The sequence below is a fragment of the Ostrea edulis genome, chromosome 2 (assembly GCF_947568905.1).
Source record: "Ostrea edulis chromosome 2, xbOstEdul1.1, whole genome shotgun sequence".
Classification (NCBI taxonomy): Eukaryota; Metazoa; Mollusca; class Bivalvia; order Ostreida; family Ostreidae; genus Ostrea; species Ostrea edulis.
In genome coordinates, this window is record NC_079165.1 from 6150906 (window position 1) to 6156954 (window position 6049).

The window sequence follows — 6049 nt, forward strand, 5'->3', positions numbered from 1 at the left end:
CATTTTCATCTTCTTTTCCAGAACCACTGGATCAATTTCAACAGAACTTGGCACAAAACATCCTTGGGTAAAGGGGCTTCAAATTTGTACAAATGAAGAACCATGCCTCTTCGCAAGGGGAGATAATAACAAAATCGGGAAAACACATTGATGACTTTTAAAAATCTTCTCCAGAACCACTGAGCGAATTTCAACCAAACTTGGCACAAAGGATCCTTGGGTAGAGGGTATTCAAGTTTATTCAAATGAAGGGTCATGGTTCCTTCATAAATGGACATAATCACAAAAAAATATAAAAAATAGGGTGGGGTCATTTAAAAATCTTATCAAGAACCACTAGGTCAGAAGAGTTGACATTTACATGAAAGCTTCCTGACATACTGCAGATTCTAGTTTGTTAAAACCATGACTGCCGTGGGTAGGTAGTAGGGAATAAAAGTTTTACATGCAAAATATACATATACATGTAGTGTCAATATAGCACATACATGTACTATGTAAAGTCTTTCAACAGTTATGGGTACTTTCGGGGCATCTGTGCTTTAAGAACACATCTTGGTTTTTTTAAATTGCTGGTGAATATTGGAATTTAGCTTAGATATACAAAAACAGAAAAACTATAGATTTCATAGCCAATAGAGCTAGCGATACTTTTAACTACATAATAATACTCAAATGACTGAAAGGTCTGTGGGCCTCTTGTTATAATTGTTTACATACGCTTATCTAAACCGTAGAAACGACTTTTACAATCGTTTCTACGATTTATGAAATCGTAGAGACGATTTATTTTTATTTCTTCGAGTAGATTAAAATAGCTCGAATGCGGCGTTATATGATTCTAATATTACTGTAAGTTTACTTTAAAGTAACTTCTTAATTAATTAAGTCCACAACTAACATTCAATACTTGGACTTTTTTGGAAAGTGACCCCACCCCAGCCCTCAAGCTCAATGTCATTTGAAACAGTTTGGTGATTTTAATGTACAAGAAATACTTCATACATTAGGTTTTGACAAAATTTATTTACCGAACATTCTATAAAACAAACAAAATGATATTGCCGCGGGATGTAGATATAGTGAACGTTTCCATAGAAACAACAGTTAAATGTTTTATCATACACATGGGGAAAAGTTTTACGTCAATGAATTTATTTGAAAAATTACTTTGGATTGATACTTTTTTATTGTACGCCAATACCAGTCCAGCAATCGATCTCCTCATATCAGACGCACCAAGATATCCCGGTAAGAAGTGTCATTGACCGATTAGACAGAAGATTCTAGTTACGTCACAGGGGAGAATCCGGGTCTTGATGTAATAACATGGTTGACTTTCCTAGGAATGTTGATGTTTGTAATTGATAAATAGGATGTACATGCAACCCAGAAATAACATGGACAAGAGATGAATTGGCAAAATAGATAAATAAAAATCGGCATTACAATCTCATCTGAATTTCGTCTATACATCCATAGCATCCACTTTTTCATGACGCGTTCATTGGCATATCTGACTTAACTTATGACTGCGGAAGGTTTGAAATCTTCACACAAAATATACAATGTATATGGATTTGGAAAACGAATATTGCAACACCAGTTTTTCTCTCTCTCTAAACATAATAATAACAATAATAATAATTGCCTAAGTATGATGATTTTCACACTATATGATGAATAACAGTTTTCATGTTTGGTGTTCTGGTTTTTTTTAAAAAATAGCATCATTTTATCTCTCAAAACTAAGCACCATCTGTAAATATATTTATTGTCATTATTTTATCAAGATAAGAACACATGATATTTTAAGGGAAAATTACAGTAAATAACCATGTCTCTATAAATGGAATCAAATGTCTATTATGAATGAAATAAAAGTTAATTAAGGTTCACATTTTATACACTTGACACTAAACAGCGTTTTTAGTATTTAGTGCACTAATGGCGGACTCTATGCGCCTGTTGTTTATGCTATATAATGATATCGACTTTCTGTAAAAAAAAAAAATAATAATAATAAACCTACACATATTGTCATAATATCCAAATTAATGATCATACTAATAGAGAATTATCACAAAAATGACGTCTAATTCACATACATGTATGTTAGAAAAAGGAATCATCGTATTAGTAACTAAATATGCAGCCATTGTTTAATGAAGATAATACCTTCGATTGATTGTTTTGAAACTTAATAGGTAATTTTTAAAAATAATCATATTTTGAACGGAGGATGTTTCAGTTGTGCCTGATATGGCGACTGATTAAGATAACAAGAAAGACAACTCGTTCTACCAAGGTCTCATGAAAAGGGATTGGGATCAAAGGGCTTAAATCTCACTATAAAGGATTGGGATTTCAACAGACTGGATTTCTGTGTAGCAGGGCCCCTACAGGGCAGTCTGCACTATAAATCTTCTACACCATCGTCGTCGACTGGATTTCATGACAAAGGACTGGGGTGTTACGACAAGAACTTGGATCAATAGACTAGATCTCGCGATAGAGAACTGAGATCTCGCTATAGAGTACTGAGATCTCGCTATAGAATACTGAATTCCCGCTATAAAGTAATGGGATCTTGCGATAGAGAACTGAGATCTCGCTATAGAGTACTGCGATCTCGCTAAAGAGTATTGAGATCTCGCGATAGAGTACTGTGATCTCGCTAAAGATTACTGTGATCTCGATACAAAGGACTAGGACCTCATGATAGAGGACTGTGATCGCACTATAAAGGCTGGGGTGTTACTATAAATGGCTACCATATCGCTACAAAATAAACTGATATTAAAGAAATGAAATCTCGTTTTAAAGCATTGTGATCTCGATACAAAAGACTGGGATCTCATGACGAAGGATTGGAATCTCGTTATGACGAGGACTAGGAACACGCTATAAAGGATTAGAATCTCGTTATGACGAGGACTAGGAACTCGCTATAAAGGATTAGAATCTCGTTATGACGAGGACTAGGAACTCGCTATAAAGGATTAGAATCTCGTTATGACGAGGACTAGGAACTCGCTATAAAGGATTAGAATCTCGTTATGACGAGGACTAGGAACTCGCTATAAAGGATTAGAATCTCGTTATGAAAAGGACTAGGAACTCGCTATAAAGGATTGGAATGTCGCTACTAATGACTGAGATCTTACCAACATCTTACAGGTAGACCATTTATACAAATATACTCTGTGATTATTAATGGACAGTGGTATAAACATGCTTTTTATTTATTTTCTCTTCATCCTTTGCACAACCATTAATCGCTGCAAACCATCTACTTGGATGAATACACACTCCAGAAGACAATGTTAAAGATGACATATGCCACAGGAAATGCAATTCTGGGCACTTATTCACAAAATATCTTACGACTAAGATGAAAAAAAGAATGCTGTCTGATAATGAAATACTGATCGCAAGGTCATAAGTATGTATTAAACTTTTATAAACCATGGATGTACTTTACATATTAATTAAGAAAGTCTACAAGAAATGTAAAATAAGGAAATTACAGTGTTTGTAAATTTTGATCTTAGTCGTAAGATATTTTGTGAATAGGTGCCCTGGAGACTATGTCCACAAGGCGGGCCCTCTTCATAAGATCAGCAATGTTATCTGAACCATTGGCCACTCTTTCCTGATAACAAATAAATCATGTACATGTAATTTAAAACAATTTCTGAACGTTGAAGTAGTAAGGAAACATGGTTTCATAATCGTTACAATGTCAACTCACACAGGAATTCTGAAATTAGTGTTAGGACAAGGTGTGCGTCCTACCGATTCTTGTAGAAGTCGCTTAACCGGATGAACATTAGACCTTAGTTGTACTGTAGAAAACTACACGACAAATTTCATATTATTATCTCAAACAGTGGACCTATACTACTATCGTGGAAATGGAGAGAACCGATTTTGTAAAAAGAACTTACTATTGTAAAAACGCACACATTGCGTATGGAAGTCGGACTGCCTCTGCTTTTAGTATTGGTAAACCACATACCAACTTTTACATCAGCATATCAAAGGATATCGCAAAACAGAGGCGAAAGTGTTAGAATGAAATTCATATCAAGGGATTAAACCCTGATAACAATGGATGAACTGTGACAAAAATCGAACCGAGTCCCGTGGGGATTCGGGTTAGAATAGGTCCCCAGTGCCCCTTGCTTGTCATAAGAAGCGACTAAATGGGGCAGTCCTTCGGATGAGACCACAAAAACCGAGGTCTCGTGTCACAACAGGTGTGGCACGCGCCGAACACAGGTCTAAATTTTACAGACCTTCACCGGCAATGACGACGTCTCCATAGGATTGAAGAATTCTCAAAAGGGACATTAAACAATATTTGATCAATCAATAAAATCGACACTGATTTGTAATTTTGGATTAGAAAGCTACCAATCAAGATTTAATATATCGAAGAATATCAGACACTGTGGAAAAGGGAAGGAAACAACTGGGATTCAGGTTGTGGGATGAGGCTGCCGGGAGAGTTAAAAACCGAACAGAATGAAGAGGAATTACCCATAGCCCAATTCTCCACAAGGGAAGAAGGAACTGATGATGATGATGATGATGATGACGATGATGATGATGATATCAAGAATTATATGCAAAGGATTGCAAAAATAGATCACACGTGACAATAACTGATCTTGGTCTGTAATTCTTCAATAGGAAATTCCACAACTAGTATCAAAGCTTTGAATCATAGTATGAGAGCCAAAACAGACTGACTGACGGACATGCACATAGTGAAAAAGCCTAGAAATCCGCAGGTATTACCGTAACTGCAACATCTATATGGTAAGTATGTTAAATAGGCGATCCATGAAAAGTGAAAATAACGAACAGTAATCAATCTACATGTATACGGAATACAAAATTAAGAGTAGATTTATATTCTGACATTGACGTTTTCCTCAACCATCATTTGATTTGGTACGATGCAGTACACCGGTATATGAAAGTAAATTGCATGGTCACAGTTCTGCAATGCTGTTGTCCAAAAATATTAGCCGCGTTTCAAATTTGCATAACGACAATGAAAGCGACAAAAGGCGGTAAAACATGTGATAAAAAAGGAATGGAAATTTCCCGAATACAATGAACAGATTCCTTAAACTATTTTTGTTTATACAAGTAATGTGCATAATATACCATATTTACTGTTTGCTGTGTCAAAATATCGCACGATCAATAATCTTAAAAGTTTACACGAATTATGATACTTCCTATTTCCACTGTGATTAAAATATGGGTCACATGACAAAGAACTGTGTTTAATAAAGGTTCTATCTGCCCACTACAATTAGCACGTATCTTCTTTTGTTTCAAAATTATCAAGTGTGTTTTATGCTTGAATCCCGGTGCAGTTTAGCAATTATTCCCAATTTGATGAACTGTTCATATAGATAAAATAGCAATCTAATTAAAATCAGACTTCTTAGATCCGCGCCGTATACTCTGCGTAAGTATTATAGCGATTCTGAGCGTATCATAGGATCTGATTTTAATTAATTGGATTGGATAAAATAACAAATTTTTTACGCTATGTTTCTTAAAGAAAACATTCAGCGCATGATTCGACAAACTAAACTTTATATCCCCGCTATAGATTCATTTCCCCATGACATTTAAATGATACAAAATTTGTTTGTCCAAAGCAGAGCTTCATGTGTTCTGAAAGTAAAAATAAAACACAAGAATGAAATTAGCATGTTACATGTAACTAAGTTTGGGCAAACTTGAGCAATTGTATCTCTTTGATACCATGTACTAATAGATTCAAATGAGGGTTTGTACCATTGTCCTTCTATAGATGTTATCATAAGAAAGTGAAGATAACGAACAGTAATAAATCCTATAAAAAATACACAATTAGGAGAGGGGCTAACATGGACCCCTGGATATACCAGAGGTGGGATCAGATGCATAGAAGGAGTAAGCATTATCTGTCGACCGGTCACACCCGCTGTGATCCCTATATCTTGATCAGATAAACAGAATAATCCGTGGTCACAATCAG